The 27557-nt window shown below is 38.2% G+C and overlaps 2 long non-coding RNA genes across 2 annotated transcripts in view; one reads left to right on the forward strand and one right to left on the reverse strand.

The window, feature by feature from the left end:
• LOC309640426 overlaps window positions 1–27557 on the reverse strand; it is a 176439-nt gene that overhangs the window by 112003 nt on the left and 36879 nt on the right. The window lies entirely within an intron of this gene.
• The window catches only part of LOC309640468, a 163571-nt gene continuing 155426 nt past the window's right edge, over window positions 19413–27557 (forward strand). The window contains exon 1 of the long non-coding RNA XR_014252251.1: window positions 19413–24019. This is a non-coding gene — a long non-coding RNA (uncharacterized lncRNA). The remainder of the gene's footprint in view (window positions 24020–27557) is intronic.

Consider the following 27557-nt stretch of genomic DNA (forward strand, 5'->3'; position numbering starts at 1 on the left):
TTTAGGTTTGAAATTTCATGTTATTAAAAGGAAAAAGATATCGGGCTTCCCTGGTGTCTCAGTGGTTAAGAATCCGCCTGCCAATGCAGGGGACACGGGTTCGATCCCTGGGCCGGGAAGATCCCACATGCCGCGGAGCAACTAAGCCCGTGTGCCACAACTACTGAGCCTGCGCTCTAGAGCCCACAAGCCACAACTACTGAAGCCCGCACGCCTAGAGCCTGTGCTCCACAACAAGAGAAACCAATGCAATGAGAGGCCTGTGCACCACAACGAGGAGTAGTCCCGGCTCGACGCAGCTAGAGAAAGCCAGCGCACAGCAACGGAAGACCCAACACAGCCATAAATAAATAAATGAATGAATGAATGAATGAATGAATGAATGAATAAATAAATAAATAAATAAATTTTAAAGATATAATTAGGGTCAGAAATTTCCACCTTCATATAGAAGACCTATTTTGGGATTAGATAGTGATAACCTCTAGAGCCTTGTGTACATAGAGGTCACAAATATCCAAAGTGACTTCCTTTCAAATGTCCACCATACGTTGCTCCAACTAAGTGTTTTGAGTTTGGCTAACAGTGAAAAATCACCTTCTTTAATAAAGCAATTAAAATATAAACATTATCATTCTAGAAAAAGAACTCCCTGGAATTCTTTTTTACAAAGTCACATTCTTGGACATGATGTTCTACTACAGGAAAACATTTCTTAAAATATGGAAATCTTTTCAGCAAAGAAATTGCTGCTACATATTTGCTAAAAAGTGGCCAGTCTGTTTATCCCTGTCTAAAATTCCTCTGTGGTGCAAAATTTTAATGTCATAACTAATCAATGAATAAATTAAACCAATGGATGAGCACTGATTTAATAAGAAGCTGTATCAGTTAGAGTTCAATCAGAGAAGCAGAACCACAATGAATGGTACAGAATAAGAAATTGATTGTAGAGATGAAAACCTAGGCAACTGTGCTAGCTGCTGCTTCTGCCTCTGGTGTTGGGCCTGAGGTCAGTAGGGAGGGCAGGTAATGAAGAAGGAAATACAGGTGTGAAGCGGGGGAGAGCAAAAACAAGCTGGAAGCTGTGAGAACAAAACGGACTTTACAAGAACTGGGACCCTCATTTCTCTCCTCACCTCCATCCTGGGTGCTGTGCGTGGCATGCAGGATAATAGGCGTCCTTCGCCACAGAGCCCAGGATAGGATTCAGAGAACCTGAAGGAGGGTGTGGGGAGAGGAAAGGGGAGAGGAGGCACGGAGCTGACCTGGCTGCTGCCTGACGCCAACCGGGTAAGCAGTTCAGCAACAGTACCTGGCCCTACGCTGACACCTGCCTACTGCTGCACTTCCAGCTTCCGAACCTCGGTCACATTTCTCTTTTGGTTAACACTAACCGTGCCAGAACTATATCAGGAGAAGAATTCTGGGGAACACAGTTCTGGCTTAGTTAGGTTGACAGGGAACAAGCCGCCACAGAAACAAACTCCTGAGCCCATATTCTCCCCCCTTGCTCCTTACAATTCTTTTTTTTTCAATTTTTTTAAATTGAAGTATAGTTGATTTATGTCATTGTGTTAGTTTCAGGTGTACAGCAAAGTGATTCAGTTATACATATACATATATCTATTCTTTTTCAGATTCTTTTCCATTACAGGTTATTACAAGATATTGAATATAGTTCCCTGTGCTATACAATAGGACCTTGTTGTTTATCTATTTTATATAAAGTAGTGTGTATTTGTTCATCCCAAACTCCTAATTTATCCCTCCTACCCCCTTTCCCCTTTGGTAAACATAAGTTTGTTTTCTATATCTGTGAGTCTGTTTCTGTTTTGTAAATAAGTTCATTTGTGTCATACTTTAGAGTTCATATATGTGATATTATATGGTATTTGTCTTTCTCTGTCTGACTTACTTCACTTAGTATGATAATCTCTAGGTCCCTCCGTGTTGCTGCAAAATGATAGTTCCAGAAGCCTGTGGCATAAAACTAAGCTTCTCAGAAGTAGGAAGGTATCACTCTTGGCCCCTAATTTCCCTAGATTTACGAGACCTGAAGTCACCCTTGGTCTGGAAGATCAACTACACAGAGACTGGAAGAGCCAATGAAGATCCTGGTCAAAGAATTCTAAGGTAAGATCTTAACAAATAACTACCTGACTTAGAATATAAGCTCCCAGAGGGAAAGGAAGCTGCTATAAACCATATGCTGAGCAGCACCTAAGCTCTCTGATGAATAAAATAGAGGACCCACATCCTGTAGAAAGTTGATGCCATCTTGCAAGGCAATTGCTAATTTATTCCTCCCAAAGCCATGATATCAATTACTGCAACGTCCCACCCAGGAAGAGAAGTTCAAGCCCATCATCATCTTTCCTATGGGTCACTCTATTTTCATCAGCAAATACGTATCATGCCAACATCTTGACTGTAAAGACCAAGAACCCTTATTATGCCACATCATGAAATAAACGGTGCATTATAAAAATGCACACAGATGGAAGAAAAAGTTGTCACCATGATTCTCCATCTCTTTCTCAGGGACCTTCAGCAATATGTGATGTCTCAGATTCTCTCTATATTTGTTCCCTTCTCATCCCCACCAAGCAGCTCTCTCGGTTGACTCTGTCAAAGTCATCACATGGCTCTGGTTTGCTCCAGCCAACTCTTAACTCATGCCTTCATTCCATTTTCAGCTTCCCTGGTAGCTGGAAAATTTTCCCCATGCTTCTAATTTCAAATTCTTAAGAGGAAAATCACCTAATTCAACTCCTCTTTGGAAACAGAGACACAGGTCAAACATCACTGCCCAGACTACGCAATGGATTCTCTTGGGTAATATACCTGCTCTGAGGTCCACATAAGACCAGGAAGCCGACTTGAGAGGCAACAAAATGGAAAAGGATCAAATCATTTAAATGTGGCTTGACAGGCAAGAGAGTCTCTGAACCACGCAGTTTCCCATAGAATGAGGTGTGAGCAGGGCAAGTCTTAGAAGTTTAATCCATCTAGGAGTGTTAGTAATGGCTTGCCAAAGAGAAATGGAGGTGATCTCAGTATGATGAATTTCTTACGTTAAATTCTTCTGACATTTACAATATCACATTAAGTCCAGTATAATATCATTGAGATCAAAAAAGTTGATATCCGTGAAAGCGCACTGAAAAGTACTTAACACCACATAAATGTGAGAGCTGTTATCATCAGGAATTCAAAGCTTTTATTCACTCCTTTAATAGATGGTTCCTACTATGTGCCAGGCACTGCTCTATTTACTGGGGAAAATCGGTCACCATTTTTCAAATTCCAAGTACACCAATGCTGCGAATGTACATATCTTTTTAAAGCAATTAAATGATTTTATTTCTTTTCAGATGAAACCTGAATGGCTAATCACAGTTACTTATCAGCTCCTAAAACCTAAATAGCAGAAATGGCCAGTCCTTGAGTGAGACCTCCAAGGAAAACAGCATGTCACAGGAAGTATATTGCTAATTCAATGAAGTGGCACACAATGCTTTGTGTCATTGCTGAATGGATGTCCCAGTACAGCATCGGGAAACCCTCCTGCTGACAACAGCATATTTCAAGGAACTTTAAAACCAACTTCACAATCCCCTCCTGGGACCCAGATATTCCATGGTTCATATATTAGAAGCAGGAATAGATATAGTCTGAGCAAATCCTTTTGTGTATATACACATTTCTGCCTTCCAGATTCTTCCTAGAATATTAACACTAGGCTTTAACTTTGGGATTTTTTTCTTTTCTTTCCTTTTCTTTTTTTTACTTTATTTCCCTCAAACACTGTGTAGCTTTGCTAGATAATACTGAACAGCTGCAACATGCTACCCAGTGGGATTGCTGAAATTTTTGGCAATTGCTGAAATAACTCTGTGTAGACACATATTCGCATATGTGGAGATAGAAAAATTGTTTGAGAACCAGGGGACCCATCGGAATGAAAGATGCCAGCTAAGTGGTAAACATTATTATTTCATCTGAAAGAAGAACAAGGCAGAGAAAAATAATTTTTGGTAAGGCTAAAAATGTCTCAGAAGTATTGTATTAATTATTATTACAAAAGTTCATCAGGAGCCTCCAAGCTCAGCAAACTCGACCAGAAATCCATTTCCCTTCTGACTGTCTTTCAGGCAATACTAGCGCTCTTGCTCCTAATTACTTCAATAAAAAGTACTTTATAGGGACTTCCCTGGTGGTCCAGTGGTAAAGAATCCACCTTGCAATCCAAGGACGCGGGTTCGATCCCTGGTCAGGGAACTAAGATCCCACATGCCGCAGGGCAACTAAGCCTGCGCGCCACAACTACTGAGCTTCCGCACCTCAACTAGAGCCCGTGTGCCACAAACTACAGAGTCCATGGGCTCTGGAACCCTTGCGCCACAACTAGAGAGAAGCCTGCGCACCACAAGGCACCACAAGGAAAGATCCCGCATGCCTCAACGAAGATCCCGCATGCCGCAACTAAGACCCAAGACAGCCAAAAATTAATAAAATGAAATAAATAAATAATAAATAAATCTCTTTTAAAAAAGTACTTTATAATAAAATGTTGTCATTTCTCTTCCTCAGAAGATACTTGTCAAGTTGTTCTTTCACACTCCCAAATGAGATTTTTCTTCTGAGTACGATGAACTGTTTCATCCTGCTTTCTACTTATAAGGACTCAAGAAAAATAAGTGACCTTTCTGAGTTACTAAGGGAAGGTTTTATATGTTTTGTATGTTTGTTTGTTAAAAAGTACGAGCAGGAACAGTTAATACACGATAGATTCTTCTTCTGTGTACAGTCTTTTTATTGCCAGGGGCTGTCAAACACGTGCAAACTCATATATCTGGCAAAAGTCATCAGGATGCAGAAATCGTGTCATCAAAGAACCAGTCTCCCTGCTCTCTGAGATGGACAACTTCACTGTTTCAATCACATCTGTAACATGAGTTAATGTTCAGCAGCAAGAAAACATTTGTCCTTTGAAAGAGGGACTCCACTACCTGAGCTGGGCCTCAGATTCCTGGCAGAAAACGTGGGATCGCTGGTCATGACAAGCACTGACTGGGGCAAAGTTGACTTGGTCAATTACCCTCTGCTGAACTGAAGGCTATATGAAGCATCTCGCAAACAGAGACTGCTTGGGAGTGACAGGAAAAGAGACACACTTGCACCTGCCAACTTCACAGAACATGGTTCTCATTTGAGTAAACTGGGATTTCACCCTATTTTCCATCATTTTCTCCCATTAAAACAGTAACACTAGCCATTTAGATGTGTTTACAAAACTACCATTTCTACTGGAGCTATAGATCACTATGTCTTCCCTTTTTCCATATTGAAATAGCTCTGCTCAGGGTAAAATCTCCTACCCATGGTTCACATGAGATAAATCTTTGAAGGACAGCAATGAGGGCATCACCTAGAGTCAGAATATTAATTGCCTGTATCTTTTCAAAAGAACCTAGTGTTATTTAATCTCAGATATCTGATAGGTGCAAATTTTTCTCCCAATGTGTTTGTCATCATGCTGGTCCAGAGAGGTATGTTATACAGGCATTGAATAACAAGGAAATTCACAACAGACAGAAAACCCTAGTGAATCACCTCCTCAGACTCAAATGACTTTACTTCTGTGCTGGGCTTTGAGAAGAAATGTGGTGCAATGGAAAAAAAAGTGGACTTTGGTTCAGGCCTGGGTGGGTTTGAATCCCTGCATGTTATTCATCTCTCAGTACCTTATCTTCCTCACTTGTAAAGACAGTCTTATCTCATCTGATTGTTATAGGGGTTAAATGCCCATACGATATAGAGTAAGTCCCCTACATACGAACAAGTTCCGTTAGGAGTGTGTGTTTGTAAGTCCAATTTGTTCCTAAGTCCAATTTGTTCGTAAGTCCAACAAAGTTACCCAAGGTAGCCAACTAACACAATCGGCTATATCGTACTGTACTGTAATAGGTTTCTAATACTTTTCACACAAATAATACATAAAAAAACAAACACAAAAAATAATGAAAACATTTTAAATCTTACAGTTCAGCAGCTTGAAAAGTACAGTAGTACAGTACCGCAGCTGGCATACAGGGGCCGGCATGCACATTCGTATCTTTGAAAGTTCTCAACTTGAAGGTTCATATGTAGGGGACTTATTGTAGTGCTCTACGGACAATAGAAGTTCAATAAAAATGACCTCTTTTGGACAAGGTCATCAAATTCCACATAGAAGATTGGTAAAACTATTACAAAGGGAAAATGTCTCCTCAGCACTCTCAATCTCAAATTTCTACATAATTTTCCCATTTTTCAGTACTAACCTCATCTTAAATTTGCAGATTCCCAGTGATTGCATGGTGACCCACTCTCCCTTCTTAAAGTTTATCCAACAGACTGAGATATTAGGGACTTATATGTGGTGCCATTCCCAGAAGCATTTGTATTTTTATAGAAAGATATTTGAAAGATCATTTGACCCAGAGGAAAAATTAGAGATATATAAGGACAGGAAAAGTATCTGCAGGCTTTTCCATCATCTCTGATTCCACACAGATGCCTGTGCAACCAAAGCCACGTTTCCTCTTCCTTGCTAAGTGAAGCTGGATTTTGATAGAAGGGGGATGTACCCTGCCAAGGGCAATAAGTAGCGAATTGTCTAAGTAGTCATGCCAATGCTATTCCCATTTGCCAATGAAAGTTTTAAGAGTAGGCATGTGACCTAGTTTTGGCCAATGAAACATAAGGGGCAGTCTCCTAGTGGTTTCAGGAGGGAAAAAAATTTTCCCCTAGGAATGATTCCCCCGCTTAAAGGAAAATGTATTTTTGTTCTTGTCCCCTTTCTTCTTGCTCAGAACATTATTATATATAGATGTTAGCTTATAGCTTTGGTAGCCACTGTGTCACCATTAGGGAGACATTGCCAACATAGAGACAATGGTGGATTAGGTAGAGTAGAAGCCTGGATTGTTGGTGATACTACTGACCTACTACACTAACTCTGGAATTTCCTACTGATTATGTGAGATTAGTAAATCACACATACATACTTTCAGTCAGGTATCCTGTTCTTTGCAGCCAAGCATATCCTAATTTATAGACACTCTAATATTTTGCCGTCCTTAGAGACCTCAAGAGAAATCACGAAGATAAGAACAAAGTCTAAGGGATTAAGAGCTAAAATAGAATTTTTAGCCCTCCCAAGTTGAAGGAAGCCAGGCATATAGCTCTGGCTCTAAGAGAATGCTTTCCTGCCTTTAAGGTGGAAGCAAATTGATCTCAATTTTACAAGTGACTGGAAAATCTCTGTGAGGGCAGGAACCTTGTCTTATTTACATCTTTAGTTCCTGGCACACTGCCCAGCACATAGTAGGCAACTGATAAACATTGGTTGAAAGGCTGCATGAACGTGGTGGAGTGATTCAGCTTGCTTGTCATAGCTTTCTACTGCTCTGGATTGTGAGGACCTACAAAGCTCTCTACAACAATTTGATTTGGAAATAAAGCCAGAAAACAAGAATGGCTTTCTGTGCTCCATCTTTCTGTTGCAAATTCTGCTCTATACTGCAGACCCACACCATAAATGCTTAGCCTCCCCAGTGCCCCAAACAAAGCTGTGATTTTCTTCCGATTCTCTATTTTTAAAAAGCCCAAGACTATCAGTGTGTTTGTGTTTCTTTGTGTTGACCACAGGTTCTGATGTTGTTGCCAGTTCCCTCCTCACACTGTCAAATTTTCTGTTCCCTTATTCTTTCAACCATTTCAGGGGGGAACATGCTAATTACCATGGGCTTAATAGCAGTTCTGAACTGCACCAGAACACCGAGGTCTCACAAATACCTGTCACCGCAGAAGTTTTCAATTACCATAATTCCATTCCTAATTCAAATTACCATAATTGCTCTCCATTAATGCAACTTTCTTAAAGCTGAAACATCACAGAAGAAGCTGGCATTCACATTAGCTCAGCTGACTACTTGCAAAAATAAACAGTGTCTGTCCATTTTGCAAATAAGATGATGTTAGCGTGAACAAATATATGTATCGGTGCTCTGAGTTCATAAGAACCACCATATTATATTTTGACTATTCTGTCAACATTTGCAAAAACTGAAAACCATCCATATCTTCCTTCCTCTCTTCTACTCTGGATTGAAGGGTAAGAGCTACTCTTCTGATTGTTTCAGCATTTACCAAAAGAAAATTCAGCCTGTCAGCTCCTTAACTAACTTTGTTCTTACAAATACGTCTATTCAGATAAAAACCAGTTTTACCACCCTGTAATCATCAGTTCCACTGTTAATGATTGTTGTTTTCCTGAATAAGTCATGCTTGTTTTTCTCACTTACTGGGATGGGAACCACTTCCCAGAGTTCACTTGGTTGAATATCACTGCTATGCCATCAATGGACTGTCCCTGGCATTTTACCAGGAAACAATAATTTTGTAATTTGAAGTATAGGCAATTCTTCATACTCAGAACTCTGAGAAACTGTCAGAGGGGGAAGGAAGAGCAAAAGGTGACATTATAAGTTGGACTATCAAAGTATTTTGTGCCAAGGAAGCAAGTATAACAATCCTTCAATTCAACAAGTGAAAAGTGAAGCACTCTTCAATAAGTTTACCTAAATCAATTGCTTAAATGATAATACATTTCCAAAATGTCTAAACAAGCACGATAACAAGTTCGTTTTAAATTCTCAGCAAATGATCAAAGCCATTGCTACTTCTCAGTCCTGCAGAGTCTCTCTGTGGTATCCGGTAGTTCAGTCAGATACTCAAGAACCACAGTAGCTTTGAGGGTGAAAATTCTGCATCTCCAAATGCCACAGGCACCTTTAGGATTAGCTCCAGGCTGCACCAATGTAGATGTGTCCCCTGAACACAGGGAACAGAATAGTTCCACTGGAGACTCTGAAGGGCTCAGAGCGAGTTCACCTCATTACCTACATCCAGTCAACAGAAGGATCCAGGGATGGAGTCGCAGTATCACAGCTACACCCTGGAGGCTTCTCTCATGTCCTGTGCTCCCAAGTATTTTGACATATATTTAGGTTATTGCTGCATTTTGCTCCTCAAAGTTAGGTAGAAAATAAACTCCATTTGTACCAAAGACATCATAATACCAGATAGATTTCTATCAACAAGGGGGCAGTCTCAGGATGATTGAAAATGAAAAAACAAACAAACAAAAAACCCTAAAAAAACATATTAAAAGAAATTTATGGGGATAGTATACTGTTAGACCATGATATTTTCTAATATAGTTCAAAAAATGTTCTACAAGCACTGGGACCACCTACAATAGTATGTGGCAAATGGGAGATGTTTGTGGAATCAATGAGTGAATGAGTGAATGAATGGAGTGAATAAGTAAATTATCAATGCTTTTATGATGTGGAAATGTCTACTATGTTGGCTCCTTCTGCCTATCATAAGAATAGGATTCATAAATACCCAAGGATGCAAGAAAGGTCTCTGAGGAATCAACACTATAAAAGTCATTTACTTGGAAATTTGCAGGTCAAAATACATCTAAAAATGTACCGAATATATATATATAATATATATATTATATATTATATATATATTATATTATATATATTATATTATATATTATATTAATTATAATATAATAATAATTATATTTATAATTATAATTATAATAATATAATATATAAGTATAATTATAGTATTATAATTATAATATTATAATTATAATAATATATTATAATTATTATATTATAATATAATATAATTATATAACATAATTATATAATATAATATAATATAATTATATAATATAATTATATAATATAATATATATAAAATATATTATTTATATAATTATTATATGATATATACAATTATTATATAATATAATATAATAATATATATTTATAATAATTATAATTATATTATAATATATAATATATATTATATTATATATATAGCATATATATAGCATATATATAATATATAATACCATACAAGTTGTGTGTGTATATATATATATATATATATATATATATATATACACACATATATACACATACCATATAATTGTATAATTATATACCATACAAATTGTGTATATAATTGTATACCATACAAATATCAGGTGTTATATATAAACTATATAGAGAGAGAGAAGTGTGTGTATAAGAATGTGTGTCAGGCTGTGTGCTAGTTTCTTTCATGTACATAACCTCCTTCATCCTGTTTTCCTCTCTCCTGTCTTTCCTTCTCTGTTATTCTCTCAATGTATATTTCCTTTTGACTCACTCTTGACTCTTTCTCTTCACTTTTCTTTTTTTATTTGCCTTTTTGTCTAATTAAAATTAATAAAAACTGAAGAATATTTTTCATATTTTTCAGTTATTGAATTAAAGTGTAGGTTTGCAATGTTTAATTTTTTAAAGTAGGCAATTTCGGTATTTTAAATGAGTTCTCCTCAGTAAAAATCTGCATATGATTAGTTTTGCTTTTTCAGGAAATCAGAAGACACTGAGTTTAATTTCTTTCCATAATTTTTTTTTATTGAGGTATAAACACTGAGTTTCATTTTTAAAATTACAAAATGTCCTCCTTCTGAGTCGGAAAGTAAACAGAATTACTGTAACTCAGACTCTTACCACCTCTCCCTTCAATGTTTCCAACGTCTCTTGAATCATCTGTACACCTTTGGTTCCTCCCCAAGCCCGCATTACAATGTCATCTACCAGCAATACATTAATGTTCAGGCAATAAGGCAAAAAAACCCAACCAGACTCTGGAGCTCTGAACTCTAGTCTGAGTCCAATTACTTTCCAGCCGTGTACATTTAGAGAGATTGCTTGGGATGAGCGAGGTGTATTTTAATGGTCTCAAAAATAAAATGGGGACAGAAATAAATACCTATTCTACTGAATTCACAGGATTGTTATGAAACTCAAGTAAAGTAATGTAAACAATAGTGCTTTGTAGCATGTAAAACACCATACAAATATCAGGTGTTATTAAACTTTAAGCTTCAGATGTATTGCCTTTAAACGGTAGAGTATAGCAGTGAAAGCACAGGCTTTGGAGCCAGGCTGCCACTCATTAGCTATATGACTTTGACCGTAGAAGACCTGTGCCTCAGTTTCCACCTCTGCAAAAAGAGAAGAACAGTTGTACTTATAGTGTTATTATGAGGACTAAATAACTTACTATTATATAAAGCACTTAAAATAGTCCCTGACCCAGAGTGCTATATAAGTATTTGCTATTATTACCATTATTATTAATATTACTCTAGCTCAATATTCTATTGTGATTTTCCTGCCTGACATTCATAGCTGTCCTTTTCTCTCTTCTACACTTTCCCTACTCCTCCCAAGCACAGACCAGCCCTGCTTCGGCTAGACCAGTCTCCCTAGTGCCCTGCACCATGCGTTGAATCCTGAACCATGCCCTGTTCATTTAGTATCACTTATAGAAAATGCCCTTTTCTCTCCTATCTACCCATTAATCAAATCCAGTTCAAGTCCCACCTCCTCAACCACCTGAACAATTCCCTTCCCTTTCTCTGAACTACAATGGCGGTTTCAATCCAGACTGTTCACCTGGACTTTCAATCACTTACTTTCTTGCACTGCTACTTATAGTTTATAATCTTTTGTCTTCTTCACCCACAAGGGCACTTCTCCCTTCTGCTGAGAAGATTCTAAAGACTGGGGTCCACTTCCTTGGCCACTTGACTCTCAGGGCCAGTTAGTCTTGCCTTGAAGTACTTCAAGATTGAGTGGGGAAGAAGAGCCCTCTCCTTTCTGGCGCAGAGGTGTTAGCTGTGAGCCCAAAGCTACCAAGAGCCATGGCCCCAAACCCATGTAAAAGCCAGTGTGAGAGAATGAAAGAAACAGAAGAAGGTAGAGATGAGAGCTGGAAAGTGGGAATCTAGATGGTTTTCTACTTCCCGGTTCCAAATGTCTCTGAGGCTAGCTCTACCTGTCGCCTGTACCTTGGTTATTGGGTTACAGATGTCAATAAAGTTCCCTCTTATGCTTTAACTAATTTAACTTTTAAAAGCCTGGTATGGATACTGGCAAATATAATATCTTTTCCTATTGACAAGCCTCTGTCCCACAGCTGGACTATTTTCAGCTTTCATTATATGACTTGTCCTTGTTCATTATCCATATACCACTGAAGAGCAACAAAAGTAAGTGATTCATTGCTGACACATGGCATTTCTCGAGCAGCCATTAATTAGCAAAATAGCGCTCAAACATAAATTGTTAAGGGGTGTCAGCAAATAAAACTGTAATCAGAAATTTTTTCTCCCTTCTTGTGTATGCACCTTTGTGAATTGCACTAGGCAATTTCCAACTTTAATTTAAAGCTTATCAGGGAAACCAAGTATTACATTAATCTCTGAGAACTGGGTCTGAGTGTGCTTGGCCCTCTCCAGTCTCTCTTCCAGAAACAAGAGATGACCTGAGTCATAGCACATTCATTTTCCCCAGCCTACTGGGAGTCTCAGATCCCAGTATCCAAGGACCGCAAAGCTGAGCCTTGTCTCATGTTTAAGAAATAGAAAGAATAACAACTGATCACACACTGTGTACCAGGCGCAGGGCACATCAGGGGAAATATAAGAATAAATAATGTGAGACTTCCCTGGTGGTCTGGTGGGTAAGACCCTGCGCTCCCAATGCAGGGGGCCCAGGTTCGATCCCTGGTCAGGGAACTAGATCCCACATGCCTGCTGCAACTAGAGATCTTGCATGCCACAACTAAAAAAAAAAAAAAAAAAAAAAATCCTGCATGCCGCAACTAAGACCTGGCGCAGCCAAAATTAATTAATTAATTAATTAATTTTTGGAAAAAAGAATGAATAATGTAATTCATGCCTTAGTCATCATCATTGTCAGCTTCTCCCCCAACACCCATAGTGTTTGGACTTCACTGATTTGGGGTCTTCCAACTTCCATCACTAGTACGTACACCTCTGAGCCTGAGAAAATCTTCTAGAACGATACTCTTTCATAGCACAAAAGTCAGAAGTGCCCGGAAATTAACACCTCTTATGCCTCTTCCACTTCCCATCCCTCCATCCCTACTCCCTGACCCTCAACCCCTCCCCAGCAGCCCTCAACCTTTGAGTAACAGGAGGTATATAAATACTCAGCTCCCATGACACTTGAGGAGCATAAGGCGAGACACATGGGTGGCCCACTACAATCGACTTAATGATGGACATTTTATTGGCCTCCTCTCCTTTGCTCTATTACTTTTCCACCTCCTGTTGGTGTTCCCTGTATATCTCCCTGGGGAAAAACAAAAATAAACAAACAAAAAAAAACAACCACTATTTGCATTCAAATCTTTATTTCCCACTCTACTTCCAGGGTAACCCAAACTGAGACAATGCTCTTAAAGAACTTATGCTCTAGTAGAAAAGACCAGGCTGCAAATAATATTCCTTTAATAAAGGAGTAAGGACTGTGAAAACAGAAAATTCCTTGTGACTTCAACAGCTTTGTCTCCAACCACAGGATTCACAGAAAATAGAAATATAACAGGGCTTCGGGCAGGGGAGGCTGCAGGCCTTGTCCTTCACTTCTACTGTTATTAATGCCTCGCTCCCTTCTGCCATACTGGTCTCTTTTCCCTGTGACCAGGTGGCAAGCTTCTTAAAGAAATCCCACTTTAAGGGGATAGAGTTAAGTGGCAGGCTTTCCCATGAATTCACTGAAAAAGATAATTGTTTAGTGATATTCTAGTACAATACTTCCCTAAGATAAAATACTTTTAAAAACTAGACCTGACATAGGTAACATGGCAAAGGATCTATGAGCAAAGAACCTTAATCTCTGCCTTCTCTACCTTTCAAAGTAGGGCATTTTTTAAACCATTTTTTAAATTGAAGTATAGTTAATTGACAATGTTGTGTTTAGCTTCAGGTGTACAACTGAAAGTGCTTCAGTTTTATATTTATAATATCGGGTTGGCCAAAAAGTTCGTTCGGGCTTCTCCATAAGATGTTATAGAAAAACCCGAATGAACTTTTTGGTCAACTCAGTAAATATATTCTTTTTCAGATTTTTTTCATTATACGTTATTACAAGACATTGAATACAGTTCCCTGTGCTCTACAGTAGGTCCTTGTTGTTTATCTACTTTATACATCGTAGTGTGTATCTGTTAATCCCAAGCTCCTAATTTACTCCCCACTACCCCTGCCACTTAACGCCTCTGGTAACCATAAGTCAAATCAGGGCACTTTCATTCTTCCTCACTAAACCATAGCTGCATTTTCAACTGGACCCTAAATATCCGCACTGTGTCTCAGGCTGGGCTCTCTGGGAGGCTGACTCAGAGATGGAATTTAGTGTGCAGATAGTGCTTTGGGGAAAAAGGAGAACAAAGCAGGTCAATGCCAGAGGGAGATGTGAAGCTAGAAAACCCCGTCAGAGTCGTCCTGCGCTGAGCCAAAACGCTCAGGTCTTTATACCCCTGCGTAGATCAGTCATTCAACGTGGGCTGCCCGAGAATGTGGCGCTGAGTGAGGTGATTGGTTCTCTGCTGCTGAGGCCATCAAGACCCGCAGACTGTCACTCCCACCGGCTAGAGCAACAAGCCCTCCGTTGAAAGGGGGTCCAGACAACGTATCCCACTATTCATCGTACACTGGGATCCGTCTAATTTCTCAGCCTGATGGCCACCTCCACAGGAGTCTCTTCTAAAAGTTATGGGTTGGAGAGTTCCACAGTGTCAGCAAATTCCCATGGTCTGCCCTTTCCCTCCCCTTAGACTCCCAAGGCTTTTGCCAATACATTCAATCCCCAAAACACATTTTCTGGAATCCCATGAGCTCCCTATTATCAGTTGAACTAGCTAAAGTTCAGGATTGGAATTTATAGGAGCTTGGGATTAACATATACACACTACTATATATAAAACAGATAACTAACAAGGACCTACTGTAGAGCACAGGGAACTATACTCAATAGTTTGTAATAATCTATAAGGGAAAAGAATCTGAAAAAAATAGATACGTATGTATGTATAACTGAATCACTTTGCTGTACACCTGAAACTAACACAACATTGTAAATCAACTATACTTCAATTTAGAAAAATAAATAAATAAATAAAGATGGGAATTTAATGGCATAAATCATCAAACTTAAGTTAGGGTTAATGTTAGGCTAGGACATAGAATCAGATAGCCCAGCAGACTCAGGTCTAACAATCAGATTCAGTTCATCTAAGATAGCCAGGTTATTTAAGTATTCAATGGATCCATCAAATTACTGGCATTTTTCTCTGTCCTGGGACCCAAACCCTTCTACCAGATTTGGGAAGGTGGATGACTGAGCCAGTTTGACTCTAGAAAAACCTCCTCTGAGGTGACTGCGAGTTCAAGTATGTCACTCCATCCCTCTCGTACTGCCTTACTCAAAGCCCTGCTATCATATGAGGGGAGGGGGACACCCAAACTGCCTAGCACCCGGGATGTGAGTTAAGCATGTCCAGATACCTAAATATACCTGAAGGCTAGAAAAGCATAATTTGCACCAAGTCCCTAAGCTCCCCATTGTGTTCATTATGTTTGATTACTGCTTTATAAAGACTCCTTCCGTTCTGTCATGCAGGTCCTTGCTTTAAACAAAGATTGACACAAGAGAAGAGAGGAAAACAAAGGATCTGTGCATTTAGCAACACACTTAAAAATTTAAAGTGATCTAAACAAAACAGGCTGTCATTATAACTAATTATGTTTTTAGTTTGGAAATGAACTTTGACTCTAATTCAAAGTAAAAAATTACATATGCATTTATCATTTTCTAGGGTATTCACCCTGTACCATTTCAAATTTCACATTTTTCTCAGTCTGTTTCTTCACTGAAACAGTCAGACAAAACAAACATAAAGATAACAGCACAATAACAAAGGGGCATGAATAATTGGAATGTCTCTTCAATCAGAAGTATTTTTGCTTCTACTAAGGATTACACTACGGTAAGTATTATTACCCTCAAGATCAATGGAATGAAGGACCTGCCAAACCTAACTCAATGCCAGGAAAATCTATATAGTATTTACAGATTTCAGATGGAAAGATCCAGCATTCGTAACACAAAGCATTTGTATTCTTTTTTTCTCCCTCTCCTCTCCATTTCCTTCTAGAGCCAAAACTATCTGCAGGACTCATTGGCAGAAATCTCCTTGTTCATAAAGATGATACTGTGACCACAAAACAGAAGACTTTGAGAGTTGTGCATTCACCATCCTTAAAACCTGGACTCAGTGCAGACTTGTCCTGTGTCTTGCTTCGCTTGCTTCGTGCTATTCTCTCTGAAAGAGCTAAGCTGTTACTGAAATATAATCACCCCACCTATGAGCAGGCAAACTGAGTAGATCAAATGGATTTGTAAACATTTATTGGCTGTTTCAGTAAAGCTGCACACTATAATCATGGACACTGAACTCTGCCTTCATTAGCCATGCAAAATTCCTCGGGTCAGTATTTACATTTTAGCCTCTTATTAAGCTTCTAGATGCTGTGATTCAATCAGCTTCACAGAATCCACTTTGGTATGGCTATGTGACACAGAAATGATGGAGGGCAAATAGATTCAAATTAGTCCAACTGCAGTCAGCATACCACTTTACCCTTCATTTACTTCTGAATTTGGATACATCCCATGCAGCTTTATTTGCATCCGGAAGACCTAGAATGTATGTACCTTGTGATGAATTTAGCAGCCAAAATGAATCACGGCTATTCAGAATAAAGAATCGGGCATCTTATATGGGGATGTGGGGATGTATGTATATGTATAGCTGATTCACTTTGTTATGCAGCAGAAACTAACACACCACTGTAAAGCAATTATACTCCAATAAAGATGTTAAATAATAATAATTAAATTAAATTAAATTAAATTAAAAAAAAAAAAAAGAATGAGGCATCTTGTTAAGGCCTAAGCTGTCATCCACTCCCAGACTGACACAACCCCACCATGTATGTGAGGGGGGTCAATGACCCAGCCAATGATTCAATAAATGGAAAGAAGCCTTGCACTTCGGTAGAATGACTGGGTCAAGATCACAATACATCTTGGAGAGGTAAGTACAACCAGGAGAAGGAGAGGTCATCTCCGTTTCAAGGGGACTATTCTTCACATGATCCCAAAAGGACTAGGAGGCAGCAAATTTCAGAAATATTTATTTATTTATCTACTCCCTCAGAGAAAGTATAAGGGATATCCAGGGAAGATAAAACTGTGACAACAACGAACACACCATGGTGATCCAGTTGAACCCATGGAGTTTCTCCCATACTACACATTGCTGACCTCATCATAAACATCTATTAACTGTAACAGTCTAAAGCGTAAGTCAGACAACAAGTCATTAACTTTGTGTTAAATGTTCAGAGTCCTAGCATTATGAGAAGAAGCTAGGAATAAGACAGTTCCTATTAGTGGTCAACCAAGGAGAGAATAAAGGCTAATGATGGTAGCAATCAGAGGAGGAATAAAAAGGAGATGGAGTATTAAGTAACACTTGAGTGATTACTATGTGGTAGGGATTGTGCATTTCCCATTTAATATTCACAACAAACCTGAGATACGTATTATCATCCCTATTTTATAAATGTAGAAACTGAGGCACAAGGAGATTAAGCAACCTGCTTAAGATTCTACAGTCTGTAAGTGGTATGATTAGATTTTAAACCTTGGAGTCTAACTCCAAAGACTGATTTCTTAACCACTATATGTAAAGAGATATCTATTTAGTGGTTTATATGATTAATCTTTAATGTATCTAAAAGAGAAATGATGTAAAAAGCCAGTGTACATAAACTCATTCATATTTTCACTATCCATAGAAATAGCTGCATGTCCAGATACTTTCTTGGGATTTCTGAAATAATGTAGCCTTTCGGACTACATCTAAAGATTTATCATGACTATTAACATTAGGATCAACACAAAAATAAAAGTAATAAGAGCTGAATGTTTTTCAGAAAACATAAGAGTCTTTAAATTTTCTTCTTGAGCCTGAACTCTAGGTTTCAATATTTATAACATGGTAATGTAGATTTTTCTACTGAAACATTTATTTAGCTAGATTTGAGTCTATATAAATATTAACCTATGAAACCAGACTTGGGTCTATATCTGCATGAAACCATGAAACTGCTTTGTCAGATACCACTAAAACTTCTGTATGCTAATGAAAGAGAGAGGTAAAGTAAGGATGATATTAATCAGATTTTCCTGATACGTAGCTGAGTAGAAACATGACAAGATGAAAGCAACTGACAAGTAATTTATTTAAGGGAAAAATATTCAAACTACACATAGTTTGATCCTCATCTGCTAGTGACCATATCATAATCCAAGAACAAAATCTGAGTCTGTATTCCTAAAAATTCTCAATGTGAGATGCTGCTATCTCAGTTAACCTCTGCTGTGTAACAAACGTTCCAAAACATAAAGCAACAATGGTTTATTACTTCTCACAATTATGTGAGCTTTGACTAGGCAGGTCCTCTGCTGGTTTCACCTGAGCTTATTCATGCATTTAGCAAGGCAGTTGACTGGGCTGCCTCACTCACATGTCCAGCATTGGTTCTAGCTGTTGGCTGGGGCCCCTCAGTTTGCCTCCTCCTGGTCTCTCATCCCCCATAGACTAGACCATATTCTTCAAATGCAGGGGGAGTCTCAGGAAAATGTATCGAGAGAGAAGGTAAAGGATGCAAGGTCTTTTGAGGCCAAGACTCTAAGTCTTACACAACATAACTGCTGCCACATTCTGTTGATCAAAGCAAAACAAGTCTGGCCCAAATTCAAGGGGATGGAGAAAGAGACTTTACCTCTGGAGTATGGGAACAGCAAAGTCACATTGCAAAAGGGCATGTATATTGGTGGGAAGAATTTGTGGCCATGAAACAATTTACCACACACACACACACACACACACACACACACACACAGAGAAAAGGTCGGCCAGATTGACTGCATCAATGGCAACATCTCAACATCCCGGTTGTGATACTGTACTATAGTTTTCAAAATGTTGCCATTGGGGGAAACAGGATGAAGAGTACATGAGATCTGTCTGTGTTATTTCTTAAAATAACATGTGAATCTATAATTATCTCAAAATAAAAAGTTTAATTAAAAAAAATTCAACTGGACGGGCTTCCCTGGTGGGGTAGTGGTTAAGAATCTGCCTGCCAATGCAGGGGACACAGGTTTGAGCCCTGGTCTGGGAAGATCTCACATGCCACGGAGCAACTAAGCCCGTGTGCCACAGCTACTGAGCCTGGGCTCTAGAGCCCGCAAGCCACAACTAGTGAGCCTGCGTGCCACAACTACTGAAGCCCGCGCACCTAGAGCCCGTGCTCCACAACAAGAGAAGCCACCATAATGAGAAGCCCACGCACCACAACGAAAACTAGCCCTCGCTCACCGCAACCAGAGAAAAGCCCGAGCACAGCAACAAAGACCCAATGCAGCCAAAAATAAAATAAATAAAATATATAAATTTATTAAAAATAAATAAAATTTTAAAACAACTGGAAAGAATCATAAAAAGCATAGTAAACAAAACAAAACTTGTTACCATGACATTTACCCATTCATAATAGATGCAATTTATCAAACCATTTATTCAACAAATATCCTTTGAGTGCCTATCATGGGCCTGGTACTCTTCTAGGCACTGGATATATAACAGTGAGCAAAGGACTCAACCCCTTTCCTCATGAAGCATACCTCCTAGTATTTCATTCTGAATACTATGGCAAACTACAGAAAAGACTAAAGGAGAAGGCCCAGATGCCGACAATAAAGTAGTCAACGAGAAAATGGTACTATAACATAAGGAGATACAAAATATATTCAAAATCTCTATTCTAGAACTTTAGAACCTTCCAGGAAGTGTAATTTGTTTCTGAAACATTTAGGAGGCTCTCTAGCTTAGTCTTCTTTCACTATTTCCAGATCTCAATAACCCAGAACCATGGGATATTTCACAGGCACTTGTATATGTATACTGAACGTACGTATGTATAAATATATATGTATAATGTATACATTTATCAAATCATCACATTGTACACTATAAACATATTTCAATTTTATTTGCGAATTATTATCTTTTAATAAAGCCAAAAAATAATTTTTTTAAAGATAAAAAAATTGAATTATTCAAGACTGAGCTTCTTATTTCCTCACCCACCTTCCAGACACAATCTGGCTACCCAGACTTGACAAGGATGTTGTCATGCATTTTATCACTTTTGTTTCCCTGCAATCTATTTTCCCTTTTTCTATGAGAAAACTGCTTCTTCCTTGCTCTTTGGATATGTGGCTTGGTTAAAGCCAGTCCTAATTTAAGTATGAAGGCGGCCATATGATCCAGCAGTAAGCTAATCAGCATATTCAGGGATAGACGTATAACCTAAATGGCCAATGAGAGTCAGGCCCAGGACTTTTGTTAGAACTCTTGGGCAGCACTCTCTTTTTTCCTGTGGTGTTAAATGAAAAGGATGTGAGCTAGGAGCTGCTGATTGCATCTTGCCAATACTAAGGAAGAGCTAGCCTGAAAACAGCACCAACACATAGGAAAGCCAAGCAGAGAAATGGGGAAACACTGATGAATATATTTGAAGTTCTGAATTCACCTACCCCAGGACTCCCTCTCAAACGGTTTTTTTTGGTTTTTGTTTGTTTCTTTGTTTTTGTTACATAAGCCAATAGAATTCTCTTTTGGCTTAAGCTAGTTTAAGTCAGGTTACTGTTACTCATGACTGACGATGTCCTAACAATAAAAAGGAAGATGATGCAGAGAATCTGGGATTGTCTTCGGAAAGCAAGACGGAGGACTAGACAGGAGAATAACTAGCAATTTTTCTGAGAAAAAAATGAAAACTGAGTTGCTGTGTGCTTGCTTTCTTGCCTTCTCTGGCACCTGAGCCAAAAACCTGACTCACCCTTCAGCAGGTAGAGTCAGCAGCACCAGTCTCAGAATTTGATGAACACACATCAGGATAATATTATGAAATGATCTCTATTACTAAAATGTTTCTTTTTGTATCAAAATAAAAGAGAAGCATCTTTGTGTTTACAGAGCATTAGAGAGATAGATGATAGCGCGTGATGACCCAAACCATCAAACAAGGTGCTCTGGTTACAAATATGTAAGGTCCAAATGCTAGATTAGAGAGACGAGTGTTTCTCTAAATGTATTAGTCAGAGTTCTCCGGAGTAGCAGGACAAATAAGATGTGTACATAGAGATAGAGAAAGAGATTTATTTTAAGAAATTGGCTCACCCAGTTCAAAAAACTGGCAAGTTCAAAATCTGCAGGGTGAGATATTACACTGGAGACCCATGAGGAGCCAAAATTGCACTTCAAGTCTGAAGTCTGTCTGCTGGCAGAATTCCCTCTTACTGGGCAGAGGTCAGTCGTTTGTTCTATTTGGACCTTCAACTGATTGGATAAGGCCCACCCATATTATGGAGTGCAATCTGCTTTACTCAAAGTCCACTGATTTAAATGTTAATCTCCATAACACTCTCATGCAGACATCCAGAATAATGTTTAACCACATATCTGGCACCGTGCCAGCCAAGTCAGCACATAAAATTAACGACCACACTAAATATAGGAACAACAAGCTTTAGCAAATTTCTCCAGGTCATCAAGTAAAATTCTTCTGGCTTACAAAATCGAGACCTATAGAAAAATATCCTCCCAGTGTGCTATCACTGATGTCCAAGTCTGAAATACACAATAAGCATAGTTTGATATGATAGGAAGCGTATTTCCCCAGCAGTAAGAAGGTCTGAGTTCTAGTCACAAGTCTGGTGCTAATATAGCCAAGTCCTTTCACCAAGCTGGATTTCAGTTTCTTTATCTCTAAGGTGAGAGGTATAACACTAGTGATTTCCAAAATACCTTCTAACATTTAATTATGCCATGCTTCTAATCTCCTCTCTCATCAAGGACCACTAAACTCACCCCTTCCTACAATCCCTACTGTCTGTGTTTATAATACTTACTTCAAATGCCAAATTGGATGTTGTTCTCTTTTCCAGCTCCAATCTTTATGCTATTTAAATAAACGTGGGACATGTGATGCTGAGAATGGCAATGACGGGGGTCTGTGGGTGTTGGCAGCAACCCGGCCAAGGTGACACTGAACTGCTAGAGGCAGCCCACACTAAAAGGTTTTCTCAGCTGTATCAGGTGAACATTTTGCTTTTTCAATGGAAAACAAGTTAGATCCAAAAGACAGAAATGATGACAAAAGCATTCAGCCCTTATCTTAGTGCTGGTGTGTTCCTGAGAAATTTCTGCTCAGAGGGAAGAGATATTTCAAGATGATCAAGAAAGGTCTGAAAGCTTACCTGAGGAAAGAGGATTTGAGTTAAAGCTAAGAGGTGACCCACTTCAAATAGCATTTTCACTACTCCTAGCAACACAGAAATGCTCTTTTATCCCCTATAATTCCCATCACAGCACATTTATGTTTAGTACTTAAGATGTGATAAAAAAAAAAATCAAATAGGAGAGTTACACTGTTGATGGGAATGCAAAATGGCACAGCTGCTATGCAAGACAGTATGGAGATTCCTCAAGATATTAAAAATAGAACTACCAGTTGATCCAGTAATCTCACTTCCAGGTATTTATTCAAAAGAATTGAAATCAGGATCTTGAAGAGCTGTTAGCACCCGTGTGTTCACTGCAGCATTATTCATAATAGCCAAGATATGGAAACAACCTGAACGTCTATCAGTGGATGAATGGATAATGAAAATGTGGTATATACATACAGTGGAACATTATTCAGCCTTTAAAAAGAAGGAAATCCTGCAATATGCACCAATATAGATGAACCTTGAAGACATTATGCTAAGCAAAATAAGCCAGTCACAGAAGGACAAATACTGCATTATTCCACTTATATGAGGTATCTAAAAAAATTAAACTCTCTAAGCAGATAATAGAAGGGTGGTTACTAGGGGCTGGGCAGAAGGGGAAATGGAAAATTGCTAATCAACGGGCACAAAGTTTCACTTATGCAAGATGAATAAGTTCTATAGATCTGCTGTACAATATTGTACTATAGTTAACAATACTATATTACACACCTAAATATTGTTAAGAAAGCAGATCTCATGGTAAGTGTTCTTGCTACAATAAAAGAAATTTTTAAAAAATAAGTGTTACAAGAGACATACATTCTAAGGGACATATATACTAACAGGGAAAAAAACAACATGGGAAAGAGGCAAATAGGTATTACAAAGAAGAGGTGGCGATAGATTACAAAGCAGGAAGCGTAAATTATCATAGGCTGCTCTGAATTAAAATTATCGTATTTTAGTTTAGTTGATTTTAGTTGAGTGCACATTCCCTAAGGGCAAGAATCACATCCTTTGTGTTTGTCACTTCACTCAGTACATTGTCTCACACATGATAGGTGTTTCACATATTTGTTGGGAGAATGAAGAATGAATGCCACTCCAAGTCATAGCTATCTCTGGTGACTTAAAATTTTTGTCAGTCAATTTAAAGGCTTTTCTAATATTCAGATATAGTCTTTCAGAAATCTAGTGATTAATGATTAAGAAGTGTTTTAAGTACATAACTTTCCAACTATTGATGAAGATTCTTAACAGAATATTGAGAAATATATTGAGAGAATAAAATATTCAAAACATGTTATTGCCATAGTTTGTTTCATTGGACCATTTTGCCCTTGCTTTTATCTGCAATATGAGAAATAAATGTAGCAAAAATTCCTAAATAAGAATGATTTCCAGTTTTCAACAAAGTAGCAAGATGCTCAGGATAAGAAGGTACTCCAGGTATGTGCGGATGGCTCCCACTGCCAAAATCTAATCTTCTCAAAGGGGAGGTGGGCAGGTTGACAGGTCTCAGAGCCACGCTTGCACATAAACTGCAAGAAAGCTTTAGGGAGTCAGAGGGTGGTTAGTTCCCACTACGGAAGAAGAGTGTGCTGGAGACGGAGAAGGTTTGAGGCCACAGACCAGAACTGGTTACAAGAGTTTCTATTAATTCTTTTTCTCTCTTCCACATTGCCCTGGGAGAATACTGACTACCATTTCACTACAGTAGTGGAGATACAGATGTTAAAGAAATAATACCAGGGTAGCACTGGAATGCAGGTAGGATAAAGAACCTATAGTGATAAGACCTAGCAGAAGGACTGGCCACTGAATATCCCCTTTTCTTCTTCTCCTCCCCACTCCTTGGGCTAGGCAATTACATAAAAATGTGCTAGGTCAGCCCCTGGATGGAGCAAGGTATGGTGACACCTGGAGCAGAGGAAATTGGGGTGGGTGAAACCCAGATTACAACACCAGGGTCTCTCCCCGTGCACTGAAATCTTAAAAGTACTTAAAGGAGTACAAGCTAGGGTCTGAGTTTATGCCCATCCCCCCATGTCAACATTGCAAGTCAAAGCAGCTGATATCTATAAAGGAGCAAAAATACATCTAGAAAAATATTTGAAGCCTCTGAGGAGAATACACATTCTGAAAGAAAGATAACAAATAGAACACCTTATATCAATACAAAAACTAAAGTAAGCCGATAATTTTAAACAGAAAAATTCATAAAATTGACAGGAGAAGAAAACATAAAGTGTCAAACAGATAAGTTTTAAAAATCCATACTTAGTGAAGTTACACTGAAATTTTTCTAAAATTTTAAATCTTTTAGAATGAAAAGGCAGATAACTTACAATGTAAGAAAAATCAAATGGATATCAAGTTTCTCAACAGTAACATTTATACATGAAAATATTGTTATAAAAATCTACAGAATGTTGAAGAAAAAGAGTTTTGAATCCGTGATCTTATATCCAGCTAAACACTTACCTAAATGTAATGGTGAGATAAAGTTATTCACAGGCTTAAGAGGTCATAAAACTTTATTATACAAAGACTTTTTTTGAAAGAATTCTTAAAAAATATACTCCAACATAATAAGTAACGAATCTGGGGGGAAATAATAAGGTGTGAGAAGTAAGGATGAGGCAAAACTTAATTTACTTTTACCTAATAAGCGATAACCATAAATGCATATGCATAAAAACCTAAAACTAAAATTCTAAACAATACTAATAGTATAATGAAGCTTGAGGGAAGATTATCAGAGGGATATGAGAGAAGTTAGAATGTACTAAGGTTCTTGTCTTGTTCAGTGGAAAAAAACATAGCTATTGATAAGCTTTCTAATTGTTTGATATGGAAAAATAAGCACAATTTTAAATCTTACTAAGTTGGGAGTAAAAAAGTATACACCACAAGTATAAAAATAAAATGCATATTTTCAAAATAGAAGAAAAAAATTTCATCTACCTAGTGGAGTATATAAAAGGAAAAACAATAAGTGAAAAGAACTGTAAATAGAAAGCAAAAAAAATAAGATTACAGAAATAAGTCTTAATAAAAGTAACAATATAAATGGATCAAACTCAATCAAAAGACAGAGAATCCCAGAGTGAATATTAAAGTGGAAAAAAAAAAGTAAAGAAAGTATACAGAAATATCAATAATAATTGAATGGGGGCTTCCCTGGTGGCGCAGTGGTTGAGAATCTGCCTGCCAATGCAGGGCACACAGGTTCGAGCCCTGGTCTGGGAAGATCCCACATGCCGCGGAGCAACTAGGCCCGTGAGCCACAACTACTGAGCCTGCGCGTCTGGAGCCTGTGCTCCGCAACAAGAGAGGCCGCGACAGTGAGAGGCCCGCGCACCGCGTTGAAGAGTGGCCCCCGCTTGCCGCAACTGGAGAAAGCACTCGCACAGAAACGAAGACCCAACACAGCCAAAAATAAATAAATAAATAAATAAATAATTTTAAAAAATAAAAAATAAAAATAATAGAATGGATGCCGCGGAGCAACTAAGCCCGTGCGCCACAACTGCTGAGCCTGCGCTCTACAGCCCGCGAGCCACAACTACTGAAGCCGGCGTGCATAGAGCCCATGCTCCACAGCAAGAGAAGCCACCGCAATGAGAAGCCCACTCACTGCAACAAAGAGTAGCCCCCGCTCACCGCAACTAGAGAAAGCCGGCGCACAGCGAAAGACAGAACGCAGCCAAAAATAAATAAATAAAATGAATAAATTTTCTTTAAAAACTAATAATAATAATAATAGAATGGTAAATATACCAGGAACATAAGAAATAAAGCAGGTTATAGAACTTATGGTGAAAACTACAAGGGAAAAGAGGAACATCATAAACTGGTAAAAAGAATATTACATCAATAAGATATGATAATCATGACTATATATATGTATGTAGCCTTGAAATGTATATATTTTTTTTAATCACTAAAAAATAGCTAAATCAACAATTGTAGGTGAAGATTTCAACACATTTATCTCAGAAACTGCTAGATCAACAGACAAAAATAAGCCAAATAGAAAATGTACAAATCCCACAATAAGCTTGATCACACAGAACATTATAACCAGTAACACAGATAGCATATAATTTTTTGAACCCACAGGAACACTCACAAGAATTCATATTTTAGCACATTTTTCAAAACATAATACACTTACTAGGTTGGCATTTGTTCTATAATTCAATATTGCAGACCCTCTTGAGAATTTCATAATCTCTTTTAAAGAGATGACCTTTAAGAATGCAAGCTAAAAGTCAACACTTGCTTACCTGCTATTTTATGCTGTTTTATGATTTATGTGTCTTATTTCTTATTCCTTCTGTTTTACTTAAATTAGGAGATAACTCCTATGAGTAAACTGTATTTTCCCAGGTATAACCTCTGCCTCCATTGGAATGAATGATACAATCTGAAACACATTCTTCTGAATACCTCTGATGGTAGTAAATTACCTTTACTGTTATCAACAGTTATTTAGTGTCATATCTGGTAAAGAAGGTTGATGTTTTGAGCCACAAATAAATTGTGACTTTAAAAGAGTCATATTGACTGTAGAATGAATATTTTGCAGTATCCTTTTGCCCTTCTTCCAACAATAGCCCCTTATTTTGACTTTTAATCTCCTCCCCCACTCTTGGTCCACGCATATTGGATAAAACTAAGATTCCATGGGGAAGCACATGCCCCAGAATGAAACCAAAAGCCACAGTGCATTCCCTTGGCCTCAGAAGTGGTTTCACTGTGGGCATACAGTCTAAGTCTCAGGACTTAATCTAGGAGCTACCAGAAACGATGCTCTCTGCTTCTGATAGATTTTAGCCTGAAAGGATGCTGCAGTCACTTTTGCCACCACGCAGGAAAAGCCTGCCTGAGAACGGAGCCAACACAAAGGAAGCAGGCCCCAAGGGACAGGGAGACAAAAAAAAAAAAAAAAAAAAAAAAATCCTGATGATATTATTTGAGTTTCTTTGTCCATCTGTGTTTGAAAACAGAGCTTTCCCCTGAAGTTTCCAGGTACCTGGACCAGTAAATCCGTTTTTTACTTAATTCATTTGAAGAGGGGGTGTTCTGTAACTTTCAACCAAAAGTTTTCATGATGTGACTTGCTCATAT

Source organism: Balaenoptera physalus, assembly GCF_965194825.1.
Source record: "Balaenoptera physalus genome assembly, chromosome: 13".
Classification (NCBI taxonomy): domain Eukaryota; kingdom Metazoa; phylum Chordata; class Mammalia; order Artiodactyla; family Balaenopteridae; genus Balaenoptera; species Balaenoptera physalus.